Genomic DNA, 24,933 nt, shown 5'->3' on the forward strand with positions numbered 1-24,933 from the left:
AGCGTGTGGGTGCTATTCTGTCATTCTGCGCAACAGATTAATCTGAGATGTACCCTTTACCCTGTGGCTCCTGCAAGATGCAATTTCCACCCCCACACTATTACAGAAGTCAGACAGACGCTCCTAATGTTCTAAAGAGAAATGCCTGATAAACTTTCAGCAATAAATATCTTCTGGAGTCGTCCGCTGTAAGGAAATAACACAAAAAATTCACAAAATTTCTTACGCAACTAGTGGGATACTTGGGTACTGGAGTAGTACTAGTTAGTATAAGAAAAACATGAAACTAATGAAAATTATTATTTATTTTGCTAAAATTCTGAGAAATCACAATGACATTTTTAGTTACGAACTGAACAAGTTATATCCGGGTTCTTTTCGGAACGTGAAGTTACCTCTTAAGGATAGGATTCGTTAATGAAATTTCTATACAAAGTTTAATATTGTCATTGACTTTGCAGAATGGCTGAGAGCCGTGCCTACTCAACTTGAATAATTATCCGTTACAATGTTGCTAGGCACGGTCAAGGTTGTCATGTGTGAAATGCAGTGTAGTGTACTGTTGTGGAGGAAATACGGGACTCGCAAGAGCTGTAGCGCACAATACCGTAGGCTGCGATGACTGCTGTCTGCGCCGCTCGCTGCTGCCAAATAAGATAACTCTCGTTCTATCTGGATTGACCTTCGCCAATCAAACTCTCCCTATCCCTTTATGAAGTCAAGGACTCCTATTCGCCCCTAGACTAACTATTGGCGTGGCACACCAGTCAGATAACCAGTCCACCGCGATACTACTCAAAAATTCGCTCGCAGGCATTTAACTATAACTCTGTCCGTTCACACCGCACAATAAGTGTGGCGGCCAACACAGTGAACAACGCTTAATCGCAAGGACTCAATGTAGAGTCGCACTCCGATTCACTCTCGACAGAGGTGCTCTCCAGTGAAGTACTGAGGAGACACTTGTTCCTCGCTCTTTGAGTACACGTATGAACGCACACACTCTCGTTACGTGTTCTCGCTCCAAGAGCAACAACGGAACGGCCCTCTCCACGCCAGACGAGGAGGGGTATATCTTTCGGTCTCTTCCATTACTCTTTCAGCTCAAGGCGTCAGGAATATCGTCTGCCAATCAGCATCGATCTTCTAAAACGGGAGAATGACGTTTCGTTGAAGGCAACCAATCCGGAAATCTGTAGCATCGGCGTTTGGCGTTTGCTGTCTCCCTGTGAAAACCTCTGAAACTGCATGCTATGTTTGTAAAGAATGCGTAGGCTGGGCGCTCCCACACAATGTATCGGAATTTGCTTTAGAGCCGAACACGGGGTCGTTCTGCCTTTCACTCGGGCAAACGCTGTCTGCTCTACGGGCGGTCGAGGTTGACTCGTTCTCTGAAAGGACCGGCGTCCCAGCGTGCGGTCTGCCTCTCCCAAACTAAAAGCCCCTGTGACCGTCGTGTCTGGAATGTATGCCTGTACGCAAGCCTCGAGTATTTCAATCTCGGTGCGCATTTGCGATTTACTAGTTATTTGCATATCGTATACATGAATTCATACAACACTGACTTTATCTTACCGAGTTTGGGTTCGAATGAAGCGTCTTGATGTGCGGAGTATGATTGTGATGGCGGAATATGTAAACAATGAAGGTCAGGAGATCATGACGTCTTACAGCATTTATAAATAGAATTCCTTTTTAGCTGTCGATTTTCCATGTTTTCTATGCAGCTAGTTGTGCTCTATACCTGAGATTCACCAAGTGTTACCAAAATATAACGAAAATTAAAGTGACAATCGAATAATGAATGTCATTGGAGCTCATTGTTTCAGTTGTGGAACTGAATATTTCTGTGAAATAATAGCTGATGAACCGATGCTCGCTTTCAGTCAGTTGTTAAAATGGCAGTGACTTTTAGACACATTTTCAACAGAACAAATTAAAAGATTTACGTTGAGGTATGCAACAACAGACTATAATTTCCAGTATCGTTTGTGATGAACAAAAAACTTCAGAACAGCTACACCATACACTTTCGTCAGTAAATCGAGCAAATGAACTTGTAGGACTCATTAATTTCCATAATCTGAAAAGAAAGAGGTAGGAAGCGTAAGGTGTAGTGGTGAAAAGAGATGAGTACTATTCGAATAGATCTATATCTGGATAATTCCTCTAATAAGTAGATCAATCAAACAAATTAATTTGCCAATAAATTATCTGCAATTTAAATTAAATATATAATAACGAGTAACATATAACGCCAACGTAGTTTCTTTGTTTACTTCTTGTACAGAGTTAGCATTTGCTTCCAGAGCTCAGTGCAGTTTTTGTGTGGCAAATAACTTATTAACGATTTGCCTGGACTGTGTCTTTGTGGCTCAGTGGCTTAAGTTACAGACAACAACGCTTAGACTTAGGGTTCGATTCCCAGTTGATTCTACGATTTTTCTCTCTTCCTATCGCTTCTTTCACCTATAAAAATGACAATAATGTGAATTCTACTTGCGCCAAATGTCAGAGTACGTGCTGAAAAGTAAAAGTCAGAGGCAAACCACGATCCCTAGTAAAGCAACGCAGGGTTGAGCATAGCTTTATTTGATTTAGAGAGTAGCAAGTGAGACATAAAGACGCATATACGCAGAAAAACTCAGCATTTTGGGTTATGACCCGTTTAGGCAGTTGCAGCAGCAAATTTAATTAGCCAACTGATGATGAATCATCATCAATCAGCCGAGTGAGATGGATGTGGAATATGTTACGCCTTTTTTTCTCATAACAAACGTCCTTCACTATAACTACAAAAGCTATTTTTCCATCGTGTTACTTGCTTTGTGCGCTACTGGTTATAAGTTCACATACATAGATGTTGGGACTTTAGGAAAGTACAGCGACTCATCTATTTTTATGCAGTCAGTTTTGCATGAAATTGTCATTAGTATAAATTTACGACTATCGGGAAAAAGTCTCATATCAAACAAGAGAATACTGATGCTAAGCTTCGTTGTCGGAGATGAGGCATTAGGTACATCTGAAAATTTAAAGTGTCCTTATGGAGAAAGCAGATTAACAAACACTGAAGAAACTTTCAACAATCGACTATCCCAGACTAAACGGCTTACAGAATGTACTTTTGGCACCCCGGAAAACCGAAAATTTGTCATCACCCAGCGAACGTCCGAGAAAAATTTGCAATTGCCAAACTAAATTCATGCTGTTTTTTTTTCAAAATAATGTGCCAGAAAAAGATGGTTATAAATTTGAAGACATATTATACGTCTGTCCAGAACTGAAAATTCCCTCAGGTTCTACGAACTGTCAAAAAACACGATATTTCATTTCTGGGTGCAGGCAAGGTCTGGCTGCTTCGACAAGTGCACGGAAACTGAAGGTAGCCCCATGCATTCTCCACGAGACAGTCTGCTCACAACTGGCAGCGCCGAATCACCAAGTCACAGCTGCCCGGCTGCACGGACCACTAAGCACATTACTGTTTTATTGGCTGCCGCAGAAGCACTGCCTCGTGCTTTACAGTCATTACACTTTTGACTCGGTCCCCTTCAACTGTCTCTGCACCTGCCAATACGCTTCCCCCTGTCACTGCTAACATGACGCAAGAACTCTACAACACTAGAAGTACCGGACTTCGCTCTTCCCCTAGTAGTACCATGTGGGTCATCTTTGACCCACAGTAGAAAACCACAGTTTTAATCGTATTTGGGTGGTGTTTTGAGTGTCTTCATGTTGACAATACGTCTCTAAAATGAATAGTACACTGTCAAACATAAATTTTAAGAAGTTAATTTTTTTTTTTTTTTAATTTTAAATTTAACAGAAGAAATTCTACAATCTTTCATCAATCATCGTTAAAACAAGTAAGTAAAACAATGTTATAATGTTTTTCTTTACAAAAATATTGAAAGAGAATCAAAACACATTGTTTATATGAGTATTAATACTATTTTTACTTTTGTAGTAAAATAAGGTAAGTACCAAATATTCTAAAATGCAGAGCTGACTAAAATGCTCTGCGTGTTTTTTTTTTTTTTGCTTATTGGAGTTAATGAACCAAAACATAAGAACAAATAACTTCAGCTTATAACTACCAATATTTGGAAATATTTCAGAAATGGCTCTCAGCACTATGGGACTTAAATTCTGTGGTCATCAGTCCCCTAGAACTTACAACTACTTAAACCTAACTAACCTAAGGACATCACACACATCCATGCCCGAGGCAGGATTCGAACCTGCGACCGAAGTGGTCGCGCGATTCCAGACTGTAGCGCCTAGAACCGCTCGGCCACTCCGGCCGGCAAAGAAATATTTAAAACAAGGACATGACAGAATTGTTTAAGCTGTGATTCAGATATTCGACAAGAGTTTTTGCTGGACAACTTTAGCATACATACCGTTGCACTTGAAACATATGTTTGATGTTTTATTTCCTTTGTTGTTTTATTGTTTGATGGAATCCTGAATTTGACAAGACCTTCTATTTCCATATTGGCCAGTGCCGGTATCGAGTGCCTGATATGGGTACTTCTCTCTGCAGTTTGTAAGAGGCAGCAAGCTCATCTGCTACTCTGAGTATTAAATCCCGACGTGATATCTTCTTAGAGGTAAGTAGCATAAAAATGTGCGAACGTTTATCATGGAAAGGTCAAGAATATTGTATAAGACACGCACAGGCCATTGGAGGGTGCTAGCTCGGACACTATAATGCCTAGCCATTTGGTCAACTATATCGAATCTATCCTCAATTGCATTATATAACTTCACAGTTTCTGGAAGTTTCTTCTCAGTATTCCATTTCACCTGACATCCAGCATGCATGTTCTCAGGATACTGATATTTTTTTCTTTTTTCCTTGGAATCCTGTGAGAAGATTGCGCCTGTCTTGTAAGTGTGTTGCGTAGAATGTGTCGTCTCCACTTCACACTACAGGAAGGACTTTCTTCAGTGATACCCGAAGAGCGCCAACTAAAGTTGTTCCTTTTGGTTTCAGCTCATCTGCAAGTTTCACGGAGGTGAAGAAGTTGTCAGTCGTGACGTTCCGTAAGGGCAACGCGATTGACATCTGCTGTCGTGTGCACGTGCCGCACGAGTCACGCGGGTGCGACGCGTACACCATACCCCCCCCCTAATGAACCATAGACCTTGCCGTTGGTGGGGAGGCTTGCGTGCTTCAGCGATACAGATAGCCGTACCGTAGCTGCAACCACAACGGAGGGATATCTGTTGAGAGGCCAGACAAACGTATGGTTCCTGAAGAGGAGCAGCAGCCTTTTCAGTAGTTGCAGGGGCAGCAGTCTGGATGATTGACTGACCTGGCCATGTAACACTAACCAAGACGACCTTGCTGTGCTGGTACTGCGAACGGCTGCCATCAAGGGGAAACTACGGCCGTAATTTTTCCCGAGGGCATGCAGTTTTACTGTATGGAAAAATGATGATGGCGTCCTCTTGGGTAAAATATACCGAAGGTAAAATAGTCCCCCATTCGGATCTCCGGGCGGGGACTACTCAGGAGGACGTCGTTATCAGGAGAAAGAAAACTGGCGTTCTACGGATCGGAGCGTGGAATGTCAGATCCCTTAATCGGGCAGGTCGGTTAGAAAATTTAAAAAGGGAAAAGGATAGGTTAAAGTTGGATATAGTGGGAATTAGTGAAGTTCGGTGGCAGGAGGAACAAGACTTTTGGTCAGGTGAATACAGGGTTATAAATACAAAATCAAATAGAGGTAATGCAGGTGTAGGTTTAATAATGAATAAAACAATAGGAATGCGGGTAAGCTACTACAAACAGCACAGCGAACGCATCGTTGTGGCCAAGATAGACACAAAGCCCACGCCTACGACAAGAGTACAAGTTTATATGCCAACTAGCTCTGCAGATGACGAAGAAATTGAAGAAATGTATGATGAAATAAAATAAATTATTCAGATAGTGAAGGGAGACGAAAATTTAATAGTAATGGGTGACTGGAATTCGACAGTAGGAAAAGGGAGAGAAGGAAACGTAGTAGGTGAATATGGACTGGGGGTAAGAAATGAAAGAGGAAGCCGCCTGGTGGAATTTTGCACAGACCACAGCTTAATAATAGCTAACACTTGGTTCTAGAATCATAAAAGAAGGTTGTATACATGGAGGAAGCCTGGAGATACTGACAGGTTTCGGATAGATTATATAATGGTAAGACAGAGATTTAGGAACCAAGTTTTAAATTGTAATGCATTTCCAAGGGCAGATGTGGACTCTGACCACAATCTATTGGTTATGAACTGTAGATTAAAACTTAAGAAACTGCAAAAAACTGAATTTAAGGAGATGGGACCTGGATAAACTGACTAAACCAGAGGTTGTACAGAGTTTAAGGGAGAGCATAAGGGAACAATTGACAAGAATGGGGGAAAGAAATACAGTAGAAGAAGAATGGGTAGCTTTCAGGGATGAAGTAGTGAAGGCAGCAGAGGATCAAGTATTTAAAAAGACGTGGGCTAATAGAAATCCTTGGGTGACAGAAGAAATATTGAATTTAATTGACGAAAGGAGAAAATCTAAAAATGCAGTAAATGAAGCAGGCAAAAAGGAATACAAACGTCTCAAAAATTAGATCAACAGGAACTGCAAAATGGCTAAGCAAGCATGGCTACAGGACAAATGTAAGGATGTAGACGCGTATCTCACTAGGGGTAAGATAGATACTGCCTACAGGAAAATTAAAGAGACCTTTGCAGAAAAGAGAACGACTTGTATGAATATCAAGAGCTCAGATGGAAACCCAGTTCTAAGCAAAGAAGGGAAAGCAGAAAGGTGGAAGGAGTATATAGAGGGTCTATACAAGGGCGATGCACTTGAGGGCAATGTTATAGAAATGGAAGGGGATGTAGATGAAAATGAAATGGGAGATATGATACTGCGTGAAGAGTTTGATAGAACATTGAAAGACCTAAGTCGAAACAAGGCCCCGGGAGTAGACAACATTCCATTAGAACTACTGACAGCCTTGGGAGATCCAGTCCTGACAAAACTCTACCATCTTGTGAGCAAAATGTATGAGACAGGCGAAATACCCTCAGACTTCAAGAAGAATATAATAATTCCAATCCCAAAGAAAGCAGGCGTTGACAGATGTGAAAATTACCGAACTATCAGTTTAATAAGTCACGGCTGCAAAATACTAACGCGAATTCTTTACGGACGAATGGAAAAACTGGTAGAAGCCGACCTTGGGGAAGATCAGTTTGGATTCCGTAGAAATATGGGAACACGTGAGGCAATACTGACCCTACGACTTATTTTAGTAGCTAGATTAAGAACAGGCAAACTTACGTTTCTAGCATTTGTAGACTTAGAGAAAGCTTTTGATAGTGTTGACTGGAATACTCTCTTTCAAATTCTGAATGTGGCAGGAGTAAAATACAGGGAACGAAAGGCTATTTACAATTTGTACAGAAACCAGATGGCAGTTATGAGTCGAGGGACATGAAAGGGAAGCAGTGGTTGGGCAGGGAGTGAGACAGGGTTTTAGCCTCTCCCCCATGTTGTTCAATCTGTATATTGAGCAAGCAGTAAAGGAAACAAAAGAAAAATTCGGAGTAGGTATTAAAATCCATGGAGAAGAAATAGAAACTTTGAGGTTCGCCGATGACATTGTAATTCTGTCAGAGACAGCAAAGGACTTGGAAGAGCAGTTGAACGGAATAGACAGTGTTTTAAAAGGAGGACATAAGATGAATATCAACAAAAGCAAAACGAGGATAATGGAATGTAGTCGAATTAAGTCGGGTGCTGAGAGAATTAGATTAGGAAATGAGACACTTAAGGTAGTAAAGGACTTTTGCTATTTGGGGAGCAAAATAACTGATGATGGTCGAAGTAGAGAGGGTATAAAATGCAGACTGGCAATGGAAAGGAAAGCGTTTCTGAAGAAGGGAAATTTTTTAACATCGAGTATAGATTTATGTGTCAGGAAATCGTTTCTGAAAGTATATGTATGGAGTGTAGCCATGTATTGGAGTGAAACATGGACGATAACTAGTTTGGACAAGAAGAGAACAGAAGCTCTCGAAATGTGGTGCTACAGAAGAGTGCTGAAGATTAGATGGGTAGATCACATAACTAATGAGGAGGTATTGAATAGAATTGGGGAGAAGAGGAGTTTGTGGCACAACTTGACGAGAAGAAGGGATCGGTTGGTAGGACATGTTCTGAGGCATCAAGGGATCACAAATTTAGAACTGGAGGGCAGCGTGGAGGGTAAAAACCGTAGAGGGAGACCAAGAGATGAATACACTAAGCAGATTCAGAAGGATGTAGGCTGCACGACGTACTGGGAGATGAAGAAGCTTGCACAAGATTGAGTAGCATGGAGAGCTGCATCAAACTAGTCTCAGGACTGAAGACCACAACAACAACGACAACAAAAACAATACCTTACTTCGCACGCGCCTACTGGCGACGCTCTGCGCTGACAGAACCTAAGCGCGCGGAACGTGTTATCTTCCTCAAACGATTTTACAGAAACTATTCAATGAAAATATTTGATTTTTGCCTTACTTGTAGCGTTATATGTCAGCTTCGTGCCGAAGTGCCAATGATCTTGTTGTGATGTACACATTTTAGTAATACATTTGGCAAAACTCAAAAAGTTTGCAACGAAAATTTGGGGTCGTTATGATTTTGCGTTTGGTGCGTATTACACCATATGTTGCTGCGTATGAAATTTAGCTAACATGTTGAATTTTTGTTTAGACTTGGGAGTAGGTCTCTATATGCCTCCGGTCTCGAGAAAATTGATCCCATGTAGCGCACTCACTTCCGATCTCACGCCCGCGAGAATGAAATACTCGCAACATCTTTCATATTTCCTAAACCGCTCGAGACATCGAAACGAAAGTTTGGCGAATGATAGCACACAAGGAAGAGTGCTTTGCCAATTCTTAAACACACGGAACTTTCTTATCTATATATCAGTACTTCTCTATATATCAGTACTTATATTTCCCTTTTTATTTATTTTTATGAAAATAAACACGAAATTTCTTCCTTTATGTTCCTGCAAATCGACGCTATGAGGTTTTCCGTAAGCTATCGAGTTCTGTGATTGCCAATTACTTGTTTAATGAGGCACTCCGTTTCGGAATTCTTTCTCAATAGCTGCTGTGAGATGAGTTTGGCAAATTACACTGTGACAAAGGAAGTACAATTAAACCAGTCACCAAGAGAAATCTGGCCGTTACTCACAAACGGTGATGCTTCTTCGAATGAGAAAAGGTTAACAACTCACACAAAAATAGATTGCCAATTCTGTTGGAATTTTGGTGGAATCCCCGTAACCCATCGTATTTTTAACACTAACCGACTGGAATGGAAACTTACCAAAGGATTTTATTCCTTCTCTTGATCTGAGCAGTTTTAAAATAATGACGATCGTTCCTTCAGGCGGAATGATAGGCACATGCCAGATACTGGTTACTCACCTACGGCTTGCCAAACTGATAATGTGTGGTCGCGAATAAAATAGTTGTTACTGAGAAAAATAAACAATTGATCTGTCCCACAATACGATGGTCAGTGTATTGTCAGCAGCGGAGGATAATGGGCGCGACAGGAATGCACAAGCTAGTCATGTGTTCCTTGTGAGTTGGAGTTCGAAAAACATTGTCATGAAAGTTTTGTCATCTGTACATTTCAACAAATTAAATATATCTAATCATAACACTCATTTAGGATATATCTACTTTAGTAATAATACCGACCATTTTCTTCATTTGTGTAGCCTGTTGTATAATTAGTTTATTAATGCTGATAATGTGCATGCAACAATTGAAATGATTTTTCTCATCACGACGAACCAATTAAAACATTGTTATTTGTGACGGCTTTTCGACTGTTTCTAACTTGCAGTGAAAATGTGATGTTCACATGCATGTAGTGCAGCTTGTTGTATTATATTTTACATCCATATCCAAGTAATCACAGTGAGACTTCTATATTTCAGATCTTGGACGCTTTTTACCAGGAGCACAAAGGGATAACACCTGTGGAGATTATCCTTTTCTGTGGGACAGATCAATTGTTTATTTTTCTCAGTAACAACTATTTTATTCGCGACCACACATTATCAGTTTGGCAAGCCGTAGGTGAGTAACCAGTATCTGGCATGTGCCTATCATTCCGCCTGAAGGAACGATCGTCATTATTTTAAAACTGCTCAGATCAAGAGAAGGAATAAAATCCTTTGGTAAGTTTCCATTCCAGTCGGTTAGTGTTAAAAATTTTTGTAACATATCGTACAGATACGCCAGCATACTAGGCAGCGAAGAGATAACCTTGTTTTACTTTCCTGACTAGAATCACATGATTTTATAATATTCCTTGCTTCCTTATTCACTACCCTCTGTCCCTTCTTGAGATCTGAAAACATCGCGGAGGTATACGACACAATTCCAGCGGCCAAAGGCTCATCAGTTACTGAAGTATGCATTTTTGACAGAAGAAAAACAAAACAAAACAAAACAAAACTATACAGATATAAATGACAGAAAAGTATAATGTACTAACGAAGAAAGCTGGAGCGTTTAAATGGCGAAAAACGAAACACTACCCAAAGGCAATAAAATGTACCACCAGTACGGTAAAATTTATCGTATGGGCAATAATACCACTGCTCATTTGCGCCATTCCAATGTGAGCATATGGCCGAGCTACTTTTCCACTCCGCACCTCAAATTTCCCACGGTGCTAGCGAGGCACGCGCGACGCGCGGCGCGAGAAACTGTGCCTCAACCACAACGCCGCGCGACCTGGCGCAGGCGCGTGTCGCGTCCCAGTCGCGTAGCGTCGCAATTTGCGCGGCCCCGTTTGAACCTGTGAAGTTACAAAAATGCGCGCTGCGCTGCGTCGCGCCACACGCGCTATACGCGTCTCAATTTGCGTCTAGCCTAAAGCGAAGTGTTAGCAGAGCCCTAGACAGCAGCGTAGAAGGCGACGGAGGGATATTACGTTACTCTGTAGCTAAGCAGTGTCACTCGTAGGTCTGCATATCGTCAATCCATAGAAAACAGAAAGCCGCGCTGATATAAAGTAGCATCCGACAACCGAATACTTCGTGTTTTACGTTCTTTTTGGCCAAGGGTATAATAATATACTCTAACATCTCGTGAATAACATCGAGGCACGCCCAGAAACTATTTAGTGTCTGAAAACCAACGTTGCTGATACGAAACTATGTTAAAATGGGTATGGGTCAAAAATGACCCACATGGTACTACTGGTATAACAGGTAAATTTTTGATACTTCCAGGTGAGCTAGGGGGATGAAATTTTGGTGAGTTGTACAACCCCAAAAATGACGAAAATTCACGGGAGCGTTTAGTCTTGCGATGATTATGGAGGAGGCTACTGATCTCGACAAACCATCGTGGGTCAAAAATGACGCACATGGTACTTCTAGTGTTAGCAGCCAACGATGAGAAAGCAATCGACTGTGTGTTCACAGTACTCTTTGTCTTAGCACTTCCAGCTAGTGAGATTTGGTGTTATGCTTTGAGGAGAGCAACTTTATAAATATTTTCTTGTCCACAAGAATGTAATTTACATAATCTACGTGAGGAATTGGACAGCGATCAGGAAGGGTCCAGTCATTAAGATGTTGGTAGTCTCCACAAAGACGCTACTGACCATCCGGCTTCCCTGCGGACTAGCCTACTGCGATTTAGTCAGGCGACTTATGTTAAGATTCATTAGAAACTGGAATTCTTGTTTAACCAACTTCACTTTACGTGGATCTAAACTGCCGGCTTTTGAGTATACTGGAACTTGCAGTATAATGTTCGACATCATGCTTCATTTCTCCCGGCGTAAGGGTAGGTTTTGTCAGGTCAGGAAATTTTTTAAGTAGTTCAGAGTATTTACGGTTAGCATAGAGCGAACTGACGGAATCAGACAAATAACCTGCACACTAAGTGCAGTCGCATGTAACTGAGTATTGCTGTGGGCCAATAGTTTTGTTTTGAGATCTATCAATAAGCCAAGATGACGAATAAAATCTGCCTTTTGTCGTGTTAGCTGCAATGAAATTTTACTCAAAATTGCATTTTAAATCTAAAAAAAGCTTCAATGACTTTGATCCATCAGTTTTAATCTCAGATCCCTTTACAGCATAAAGTTTGTAGTCTGCTTCTTCAACTTTATTCTTGGGACATAATGGTATAACGGAAATATCAACCCCGCTGTGAATCAGAAAACGCGACCCCGAAGTTGTATTTCTCACAAACGTTCGATACTGGTGGCCTGGTAAAACCGTTGTGGCAGAACACTCAGTCGCTACTGTATCTGCCGACCGGAATTCTCCTCCCTATTCCATTGGCAAGGATGGACACACTTGCCAGGTCTGCATTTTGAGCGATAACGAAAATGAAAATGGTACTACTTGCCTGGACTATTGTATCTCGGCTTGCAGCTGCCTCTGCTGCGAGAAAGTCGTAATGATTGATATTGTCGCTCCTTCGATCTGGATTTACGGACCTCAGTTTCCAGCTCTCCAATCCTTACCAGATCATCTTTTACTGATACGACGAATCACTCGTCACAGGGGACACTTTTGTTGAGGATGATTGAAGTTCACCAGTGCTTCACATTTCTTTCATCGGGTCAACCATTTGCGCTAGTTTGTCCACATTTTCTTCGGAGATTACTAAAATATTTCGAACGATACCAGGAAATTTGTCTGTGCAGAGAGTCTTTAAAATTTTATTTGTAACGTTCTTTCCTCCACAGCTTTTCGTTTTCCGAAGCAGTTGATTAGGTTTCTTACCACCAATTTCTAATTCGCTAGTTAATTTCTAACTGTTCACGAGCGTCCATATATTTTTGACAAATCGAGGCTCTAGGTCTGCTATCAAATAATTGAATCTGGTTGCTTTAGGCTGTATTCGAGGAACTGTAAAATTTGCTTCAAACTGACAAAACCGTATGTCAGGATTTCAGTCCATGAGTTTCGTACTACCTTCATCCGCTTCAAATTTCCATATCACTGTCTGGGACATTACTGATCCCTGTATCTGCCGTCATATTTGTTTCATGTTAATATCACGTTATTGGTCTTCTTGTACGATTAATCACAAAAACACAGCATTTTAGATTCAAAATTATTTAGGAAATTGCTATCTTGTTACACTCCAACAACAAAACAACTGAACTCAAGATCTCTTTCTCTGTGCATTTCACAATGTCATTTGTTTTGAAAAGAAAATATAAAGTTAAGTAAACCTAACTAAGCCCGAACCGTCCATGGAGGCCCAATGGTACCGACGGCTGCAGTGTCATCCCCATTCCACAGACATCACCGGATGCGGATATGGAGGGACATGTGGTAGGGCACATCGCTCTCCTGGCCGCAACTCAGTTTACGAGATCAGAGCCCCTACTTCTCAATCAAGTAGATCCTCAGTTTGCCTCACAAGGGCTGTGTGCACCCGGCTTGCCAATAGCGCTTCGCAGAGCCGATGGTAACCCATCCAAGTGCTAGCCCAGCCCGACAGCGCTTAACTTCGGCGATCTGACGCGAACGCGTGTTACCACTGCGGCAAGGCCGTTGGCCATAAAGTTAACACAAATAACATTTATTTACATATCTGAAGGTTGTGAACATAAACATGACCTACACCTCAAGCGGCTGTGTCAACCGCGTGGCCGTGTACATGCGCTCGCGTGGCTGTCATTAGCATCGGTAATCTTCGGCAGCTTCCAATACCGTTCGCGAAGCGTATTCGTTATTCGCTCTCTCACTCGCTAACCACAGAACCGTGTGGACCACCGGGATAGGACACGCGCTTGGAGGGCTCTAATAGAAAGCCTCATATGCTATCCAGTGTGCAGTTAATGAAAATACTGTGCTATAGGAAAACTGTAACCTCAGCAATCAACATACGAGATTCGTTTGTGTATCATCACCCGAATTTCAATAACACAAAACCCGAAAGGACCCTCCACCTCTCGATTCAAATGTTTAAAATGGCTGTGAGCACGATGGAACTTAACATGTGAGGGCATCAGTCCCCTAGAACTTAGAACTACTTAAACCTAAGGACATCACACCATCCATGCCCGAGGCAGGATTCGAACCTGCTACCGTAGCAGTCACGCGGTTCCGTACTGAATCGCCTAGAGCCGCTCGGCCACAGCGGCCCGCCCTCACCCCTAGAACTTAGAACTACTTAAACCTAAGGACATCACACCATCCATGCCCGAGGCAGGATTCGAACCTGCGACCGTAGCAGTCACGCGGTTCCGGACTGAACCGCCTAGAACCGCTCGGCCACAACGGCCGGCCCTCTCGATTCAATAACTAATACTCTTAATGAGGATGAACCAGGCAGGCTGGCTCTAGCCTGGCGCATATCAACCAAATAAATTAAATTAAACTGATGTTACCTGCGATCGCGACAATAAAGAAAAACGGCAAGGTCCACAGTGGTGTCAGGGAATTTAACTGTATTTCGACTGCAACAAGTACATATTTTTTAGTTGCTTTCTCTACATGTTAGTCCACAGCCCGTGGTCTCGCGGTACCGTTCTCGCTTCCTGAGCACGAAGTCCCGGATTCGATTCCCGGCGGTGTCAGGGTTTTTCACCTGAATCGAGATGACTAGGTGTTGTTGTGCCGTCTTCATCATCATAATTTATCCCCATTACGGACGGAGGAAGGCAATGGCAAATCACCTCCACTAGGACATTGCACAGTACGGCGCTGCGGGTCTCACGCATCGTCCCCTACGCTCTGTCGACCAGTATGGGACTTCATCATCATCTACACGTTAACAGCACTGTATAAGATATAAGATATTACAGTATGTTTCACAGTAATTTCTTGGGTTCCCTACCCCAATCAGTGAAAAGGGGTCCCCTTAAAATGGTTTAAATGGCTCTGAGCACTATGGGACTCAACTGCTGAGGTTATTAGTCCCCTAGAACTTAGAACTAGTTAAACCTAACTAACCTAAGGACATCACAAACACCCATGCCCGAGGCAGGATTCGAACCTGCGACCGTAGCTGTCTTGCGGTTCCAGGCTGCAGCGCCTTTAACCGCACGGCCACTTCGGCCGGCGGGGTCCCCTTAGGTTCACGTTGGTGTCTGTCTGTCTTTCAGACTGTCAAGATTCCTTTCCCTCAGGAATATGTAGAGGTATGAAATTGAAAGTTATGTCATATACTAAGGTTTTTAGTCCCATGGCAGTGTGAAATACTGGAGCTTCTATATCAACGGAATAAAAAGTTACTGCTACTTATGTCACGTACTTCGATATTCAAACACTTATCAAACCCTTTAGAATAGTTCCCGTTGACCTAGAATCATGAAATTTGAGAAGTGCTTGGTTTCACAGCACAAGTAAATAAAAAGTCCGATAATTCTTATTTTATATTTATATACAAGATGCCTCGTTTCATAGTACAAGTAAATTAAAAAAGCCGAAAATTTTTATTTTGCAATTACGTCTCTTTTCTGCCATATTTTCATCTGCCCGTCCGTCCGTCTGTTAAGACCCCTTTTTCTCAGGAAGGGGAAGAGGTATCAAGTTAAAATTTATGTCAAATGCTGAGGATTACGGTAGCTTTAGGATATAAATAATTTAAGCTTCTAAATCAATACAATAAAAAACTGCCATATATGTCATATATTCTGATGCTTGCATACTCACTCACTACTACCTACATACCATGCGTTCCAAGCCAGATTTGACGTGTGGGTCAAGCGGTACAGCGCGTGCCTCGGGAGAGAGACGTCGTGGGTTCAAATTTTGCTCAGACCACGATTTTTGAGTTTACCTATTAATTTAGCCTTCATCTCTCAACAATGTGAGGGTTCGCTAGAAAAATCACGTGGTTCGGGTTCCAAGTTAAAGGAAAGGTCCTCTTTCCTGGTATAATTATTTGAGAAGGTAAGGTACACGCGAGTCAATCAAGCAAGCCCAGCACTGACACGGCCGTCTGGAGAGGACATCCTGTACTTCCGCCTGCTGAGCGTGTGAGGTGTTTGTTTACATTGCGACTTAGCCTCCGCATGGGCTTCACGCACGGAGATTATGGCAAGTAAGTTCGAAAAACGTAAAGCGGTTGAAAAGATCAGCCAACAAGTTGAAAAACGAATGTTTATTAGTCCTTGGCCTAGGATTCGATATTTCTAAAAATATCTTCTTCAGAAGGAGTGGACGTTGTTACGTCACATGGTGGTAAATTACCTTAGCTGAAGCCGAGCGGCTCTTGTCATATATGACCACGCGATGTAACAACGCCCATCCTTCTGAAGAAGATATTTTAATAAATATCGAAACCAGGCTCAAGGGCTAATAAATCTTTTTTATGCAACTGGTCATCTTTTTAAGCTCTTCAGATTTATACAGTTGCTGATTTGCAGACATGTTTCAGATTTTCATAAGAATTGAAATTATGTTTCAACTTTTGTCCGGAATGCGCGCGACCAAAAGCCTTTGATGTGGAACGTTTTCTCGGTGCGGAGGCTAAGATCTCGCGATCGAAACTTCTGATATGCACCACGCGATTGTCAATAACACCGTTTACGTTAAAATGATCAATGACGCAACGTTGAGCCCGTTTTAAACGTGACCAAACGGGGACTCCGTTTCCGTCACGCTAACTGTAACGTCGTCGTGGTCAAATCGAATGTGTGGGATTAGGCTGCCGTCTGCTTCACATCTGCTGTACAGCGAGCTACGTTACTTTAAGTATTAACTGTATTTTTCTTACTTGTCACTTCTTCTTCCGTGTGTTTTTGCTTTTAGAAAGCTTTAATTTTCGGGCACTAATAATAGTGTTCCATAGATTTCGTCTTTGTCTTGATTACAGTCAGAGAGAGTCCCTTTAATCAGCTGTACTGCCAGTAGTGCTAGCGTTTGTTTTGTATACAGTCCAGAGACAGGTAGTGCTTATTTTCATTGTTTTCAACAAGAGGTGGGTGGTTCAAATGGTTCTGAGCACTATGGGACTTAACATCTGTGGTCATCAGTCCCCTAGAACTTAGAACTACTGAAACCTAACTAACCTAAGGATATCACACACATCCATGCCCGAGGCAGGATTCGAACCTGCGACCGTAGCAGTCACGCGGTTCCGGACTGAGCGCCTGAACCGCTAGACCACCGCGGCCGGCTCAACAAGAGGTGTCTAGTAACCACCAGTTTAGTCAGCTTCAGCCGCCTTTAGTTATTTAGCAGTTTGGTTAAAAGCTGATTATGTCTCTACAGTAAATTGTTGATTTCTTAAGATGGATAGGATGTGTGACTGCTGTGCACGGACGCAGGACGAGCTGGCCACTGTTCGCGAACAGCTGAACGTGTTGATGGCCGCGGTCAGCCGTCTTCAGGCTGCTGCCTTGGAGTGTAGCGGCAGTGGGGAGTCTGGTGCGTCGCATGGTACACCCCAGATGTTACAAGCTTCACCCACGGTCCTTGCGAGTACCGGGTGCGATTGGGCCATCCTCTCCCCAAGGAAAGTCGCGGGTTCAGCGGACTTCGGGGCGCACGAGGCGGAGCGTCAATGTGGATGCTGGCCGTGTGGCATCGCCCGCTCTGCCTGTGAGTCGATATGTGGCCGCTCCTTCAGCAAGATCCGAGTAGGCACACGGGGGGAGGGGTTTATTAGTGACTGGGAGTTCCAACGTTAGGCGGCGGGTGATTGAGCCCTTTAGGGAAATAGCGGAAAGGTCGGGGAAGAAGGCAAGTGCTCACTCTGTCTGCTTGCCGGGGGGGGGGGGGGGGGGGGGGGGTCTCATCCGAGATGTGTAGGAGGCGCTTCCGGCGTCGAAAGAGAGCACTGGGTGCACCCGACTGCAAATTGTTGCTCATGTGGGCACCAATGACTCCTACCGTCTGGGTTCAGAGGTTCAAGAATGGTTCAAATGGCTCTGAGCACTATGGGACTCAACTGCTGAGGTCATTAGCCCCCTAGAACTTAGAACTAGTTAAACCTAACTAACCTAAAGACATCACAAACATCCATGCCCGAGGCAGGATTCGAACCTGCGACCGTAGCTGTCTTGCGGTTCCAGACTGCAGCGCCTTTAACCGCACGGCCACTTCGGCCGGCCTGGGTTCAGAGGTCATCCTCAGTTGATACAGGTGGTTGGCGGAGTTGGTGAAGGGGGAAAGCCTCGCTTGCGGGATGGAATCTGAGATAACTATTTGTTGTATTGTTCCCAAAACCGATCGCGGTCCTCTGGTTTGGAGCCGAGTAGAAGGCTTAAATCAGAGGATCAGACGATTCTGCGGAGATCTGGGGTGCAAATTTCTCGACCTCCGCTATCGGGTGGAGAAATGTAGGGTCCCCCTGAATAGGTCAGGTGTGCACTACATGCAGGAAGCTGCTACAAGGGTAGCGGAGTACGTGTGAAGTGCACATGTGGGGTTTTAGGTTAGAGAATTCCCTCCCTAGGCCTGACAAGACGCCTCCTGAGACGTGAAAGGGTAGTAGTAGGCAAAACGCCACAGGGAATAACAGTATTAATGTGGTAATAGTAAACTGCAGGAGCGTTTATAGAAAGGTCCCAGAACTGCACTCATTAATAAACGGTCACAATGCCCACATAGTACCAGGGACAGAAAGTTACCTGAAACCAGATGTAAATAGTAATGAAATACTAAACTGAGATTGGAATGTGTGCCGCAGAGAGAGGCTGGACAGTGAAGGGGGAGAAGTGCTTATAGCGATAAGGAAATTGAAGGAGATCCGAAATGTGAAATAATTTGGGTGAAGGTCACGGTTAAAGCAGGTTCAAACATGATAATTGGATGTCTCTATAGGCCCCTTGGCTCAGCAGCTCTTGTGGCAGAGCACCTGAAGGAAAATTTGTAAAGTATTTCGAGTAGATAACCAGACCATGTCATAGTTCTGGGTGGAGATTTTAATTTGCCGGATATAGACTGGGAGACTCAAACGTTTATAACGGGTGGCAGGGACAAAGAATCCAGTGAATTTTTTTTTTCAGTGCATTATCTGAAACTACCTTGAGCAGTTAAACAGAGAACCGTCTCGTGACGATAACATATTAGACCTTCTGGTGACAAACAGGCCTGAAGTATTTGAAACAGTTAACGCAGAACAGGGAATCGGCGATCATAAAGTGGTTATTGCATCGATGATTTCAGTCGCAAATAGAAATATTAAAGAAGGTAGGAAGATTTTTCTGTTTAGCAAAAGTGACAAAAAGCAGATTTGAGAGTACTTGACGGCTCAACACAAAAGTTTTGTCTCAAGTACATATAGTGTTCAGCATCAGTGGACAGAGTTCAAAATCATCGTACAATATGCATTACGTGAGTATGTGCCAAGCAAGATCGTAAGAGATGGAAAAGAGCCACCGTGGTACAACAACCGAGTTAGAAAACTGCTGCGGAAGCAAAGGGAACTTCACAGCAATCACAAACATAGCCAAAGCCTTGCAGACAAACAAAAATTACGCAAAACGAAATGTAGTGTGAGGAGGGCTATGCGAGAGGCGTTCAATGAATTCGAAAGTAAAGTTCTATGTAGTGACTTGGCATAAAATCCTAAAAAAGTTTGGTCTTATGTCAAAGCAGTAGGTGGATCAAAACAAAATGTCCAGACTCTCTGTCACCAAAATGGTACTGGAACAGAGGTTGACAGAACAAAGGCCGAAATACTAAATGTCTTTTTCCAAAGCTGTTTCACAGAGGAAGACTGCACTGTAGTTCCTTCTTTAGATTGTCGCACAAATGACAAAATGGTAGATATCGAAACAGATGACAGAGGGATAGAAAATCGATTAAAATCGCTCAAAAGAGGAAAGGCCGCTGGACTTGATGGGATACCAGTTCAATTTTACACAGAGTACGCGAAGGAACTTGCCCCCCGTCTTGCAGCGGTGTACCGTAGGTCTCTAGAAGAGCGTAGCGTTCCAAAGGATTGGAAAAGGGCACAGGTCATCCCAGCTTTCAAGAAGGGACGTCGAACAGACGTGCAGAACTATAGACCTATATCTATCATTTAGTTACACTATAGCAGGTCAACAACTGCAAGCAGTTAATTCCATAAATTATACGGGAGTAGGCATTAGGAGTGATTTAAAATGGAATGATCATATAAAGTTGATCGTCGGTGAAGCAGATGCCAGATTGAGATTCGTTGGAAGAATCCTAAGGAAATGCAATCCGAAAACATAGGAAGTAGGTTACAGTACACTTGTTCGCCCACTGCTTGAATATTGCTCACCAGTGTGGGATCCGTACCAGATAGGGTTGACAGAAGAGATAGAGAAGATCCAACGGAGAGCAGCGCGCTTCGTTACAGGATCATTTAGTAATCGCGAAAGTGTTACGGCGATGGCAGATAAACTCCAGAGGAAGACTCGGCAAGAGAGATGCTCAGTAGCTCGGTATGGGCTTTTGTTGAAGTTTCTGGAACATACCTTCACCGAGGAGTCAAGCAGTATATTGCTCTCTCCTAGGTATATCTCGCGAAGAGACCATGAGGATAAAATCAGAGAGATTAGAGCCCACACAGAGCCATACCGACAATCTTTCTTGACACGAACAATACGAGACTGGAATAGGAGAACCAACAGAGATACATAAAGTACACTCCGCCACACATCGTCAGGTGGCTTGCGGAGTATGGATGTAGATATAGATGTAGATGCGCAGCCACGTTCCGTCTTATCTGACCGTTAGTGGATGTCGAGCTGTATTTAGCACGACGAACAGCTGCATACCTATTCTGGGTGTGGAAAAGAGGGCCACATCGGATCTGCATGTCGGCAGCGACGGATAAGCAGCCTGGAGGAGTGGTACTTCCTTCGTCGTCTGCGATACTACCGATCAAATACGCAATGTCGCTTAACTGGCGGCCGGCCGCCCGGCGGCACTCGGTATCACAATAACGGCTGATGGACAGTGTTAGGGTCTGTCATGAGACGGTCGTAGACAAAGTGACTGACGATGTAACGTCATGTTCTTAGTTCTGGTGGTTGCTCCGGCTACGCCCGTGGACGACACTGACGTCGGATGTGACTCCTTAGTCGAACTATCTGGTTGTCCCGACAATGACCTTTCTGCCTGACCGGTGCGACTCTCCCGCCTTCGGACCGTCACTAAAAGACGCAAAAGGATTCGTTGTAAGTCGCCAGCAACGGACACTTTTCTCTGTCCAGGTGATACACTACCTGTCCAGCAAACCAGCGTTTCAGCGTCTGGCGTCTGAAAGACGGCGTCGTCAATGCGTCTGTGAAACGGCTGCCCTCAGTGGCTCCCGCATCGCCGGAACGGAATGTACCTGCATCTGCAATCCCTACCGAAGAAGGAACGTTACCTGCCGCTCTGGCGGTATCGGCAGGCGCTGAACATACGGATACCACGGCGACGGAGTGACCGACCGTAGATCCCCAAGACGAGTCTCCGCCGTTAAGGGATGTCAAGTTCTTTGTCGTGCGAGGGGCGCCTGCAGTGCCTGCCGCCGGGTGCCCCCGCAGCACCGACCTGTAGGCCCTCACCTCGGTGTAGCGCAGCTACACGTACAACGTATCATGACACAGAATGTCAAAGGCATACGCATGCCTGTCGAGATGCGTCTCCTGAAAGGAATGATAGAGTCTTCGGAACTAGACATTGCACTGTTACTGGAGATACATTTAGCACCACTACCACGGATAGCAGCGTACGACTTCTGTGCCTCTCATGGCGATCACTTTGGTGGTAGAAGGGCTGTGCACGCACGCGAAGACTTCCTGATTGACGACATCATGTATCTGCCGTCTGTCGAGGATAAGCCGTTTACTATTCACTCCACACGTGTTTTTAATGTCTATGCGCCTTCTGGTACAGATCGTCGGAGTGACATGGAGTGATTTTATACGGAGAGGACTGCTCCGCTATTCTTAGGGCGACATGAGAATCTTCCCTTTCGATGGGACTTTAACTGCGTACTCAGCCGGAAAGATCAATACCCGTATTTTACAACGTGCCAAGAGCTGCGTCTCGTTGTTCGCGATCTAGCCCTACGGGAGGTACGCCGCGCAGAAGAACCGCGATTCACGTTTCACACGAGCCACTCGGCAAGTCGGTTAGAAACCATTTGTGTCTTGAGTGGGCGGTTGATACGGTGTTCGCTGTAGAGTGCTGACCTCTGGTGTCCTCTGACCGCTATGCGTGTACGTGTACACTGCTCCTTCCACGCCAGGAGGTTTGGTGGACTGCCATAGAAGCTTTCTACTCAGCATCTACAGAATCCTGATCGTTGTAAGCTTTCTATGACAAATATTATCTCTATATGAGAAAACTTAATACATTGGTTTCGAAAACTTTCTCCTCGTGTAACATGAAGTTTAAATAACGTGTTCAGTTGCTGAGGAAAGCTGACTGCCGAGCGGTCTCAGGCGCTGCAGTCATGGACTGTATGGCTGGTCCTGGTGGAGGTTCGAGTCCTCCCTCGGGCAAGGGTGTGTGTGTTTGTCCTTAGGATAATTTAGGTTAAGTAGTGTGTAAGCTTAGGGACTGGTGATCTTAGCAGTGAAGTCCCATAAGATTTCACACACGTTTGAACGTCTTTGAAAACTGACTGTTGTTTCGCCCTGTGTTACGTGTGTGAACAGTGTCGTGAAGTAGAACTTTATTTCATGAAAGGCAAAATTTGAAATAAGGAAAATGAATCTTATAAAATTCCACCAGAATCTAACAGTGTGTCGGAGTACGTTATGAACTATGCGTAATACGAACTGCAATGTTAAATTAAGAATATCCACAAAAATAAACTACTGCTCTATTCGGAAGAAAATTGTTGTTTGAAATTACCGACATTATTCACTGAAAATTAATCTGCTTGCTAGCATGATACCTAATACATCCCGACTACATATTGTTTGCTCAAGAAAGCTACGTGAGATCTGCCCTGAAACAAAAATGTCTTACCTCCTGCTCTGTATACTGTTTTTTGTTCTGGAGTACTGACGTTCTTGGAAGCAAATACAAATCAGCAGATTCAGCAGTTAAAGGTAAATAATTTTCGTCAGAAGCAATCTGTCGCTTAGTGTGACGTTAAGGTGAAATGCACAGACGATACATATTTAAAAAATTATTAAATATCATTAAAGTGGGTTTTACTTTAAAGAAAATCGTTTTTGAGAAACAAAAATTTGATTATTAACTAAGACTATGTTCAACATAGGAAGTCTCTATCAATTATAGAATTCTGTCATTACAAAGAAACCACAAACATACTTTCAAAATTCCTCCAAAATCTGCTCCATCAATACAAAGAACAAGAAGTATTACATATCAGTTTTCATCGCCATAATTAACTAATCTAAAAAGGTTCTCCCAGATCTCATTTTGCGAAAACTCAATTGCATGCCACTGTCCTTCAGATAAGAATGTCTCAGCGCTGCACAACTGACTGACTATCAAGTCAACCACAGATAAAGGTAAACACAGAGTCAGTTATCTTATTCAGTACTCCTACAGTATGCTCATTCATGTTTGTCCCAGAACAATAAAGGTAAATTATTTAAAATAGGAGAATCTTACACATTGAGACGTTGACAAGGTGCGGATGGCATCTCCGATTATAGCCTTCAGTGATAGGCTGTTAGCTAGGTATGCTAAACTGACGCTCCACCGAACATTCATCACTTACATTAGGGAGGTGGCCGCTTGGCACAGTCACGCTACGCACTTCTGTTTAGCACTCTCCGCGACTTTGACTTCCCCCGCAGTGCAAACTGAAAGCACCATGGTTAAGGCGAAGGTGCTATCGATTACTCGACGGAAACTGCAGGGGGGCTGTGGTACGTGCCTGCAGATCTGACTAAGTGTGGCGAGAGAACGCTTGCATCATGCATCGTATTGTGCACGAACGCAGACTGCAGATAACACTTAGTCACTGAACTCGTCGATCACGGTGCGCAGCGGGTCACCTTCCAAGTGTACCGTGCCGATGATGGGGCCGTCCTGGAATTCGAGCCTGTCGCTGCGGACGTTCCACACGATCTCACGATTGAGAACGGGATTCATTGTGGAACTCAGTTATGCTCGCGCCGAAATCCTACGAAAGCGCCGGCCTCGGGCGAAGGATTCCTATGTCTCTTTCCTGCGTAGTGTCGTCTGTAACATCGTAGAACCCAACTTCCAATTGTTGCAATGGAGTGTGATTTGGCGGCACAATCTCCACAGTTTCTTTTCGATGCCTGTCGGCTCGACTTATGCGACCTGTGGGAAGGATGCAACTGATCAGCTGCTGACTCAATGCCGTAGGACTGGCGGACTCTCCCCTCTGCGCTGTCTGTCGTACTGTCGACGATTATCGCCACTACTTCAATTGTGTAGCCGTTTCCGGTGTCTGGTTGTTAGGGCGAAAACTGGTCGCGTGTTTTCTGCGAGTGCCGCCGTATGTTATTAACCCCGATTCCTACCTTTACCCAGCGCTCAATATTTTCATATCACTACATCTCTGACGGTACAAGGGATAAAGGGCTGGAAATTTGCATATCTGTATAAAGATCCTCATCACCCAGACCTCCAGTTTTGGCAGTACTTAATTGCAGACTGCACATGCGAAGGTCTCGGCTGTTCCCGTTATCACCCGTATTTTGCTATTTATCTCTGGATATAAGAGGACAACATTTCAGGACTGGTGTGTCTTCATAATCATCTGTGCTGCGTCTGTTTATGACGCCATGACAACGCTGGAAAGCCATAACGTTTTAATTGGCTTCGTTCAAAACTGGCACTAAACGTGGAGTAGTTTATTGCTTCCTAACTCTTCCTGTTCATTCCAAATCTAATAGGACTGGTTTCTAAGATGACGTTACATTTCCACTAGTTCCTACACGTCCCTTGCTGAATTCCTTGTTTTTTTTTCTCGGAACGCTTGCTATCTCACATCGTCGTATGTGTCACGCTCCGG

The sequence above is a fragment of the Schistocerca americana genome, chromosome 1 (assembly GCF_021461395.2).
Source record: "Schistocerca americana isolate TAMUIC-IGC-003095 chromosome 1, iqSchAmer2.1, whole genome shotgun sequence".
Lineage (NCBI taxonomy): Eukaryota > Metazoa > Arthropoda > Insecta > Orthoptera > Acrididae > Schistocerca > Schistocerca americana.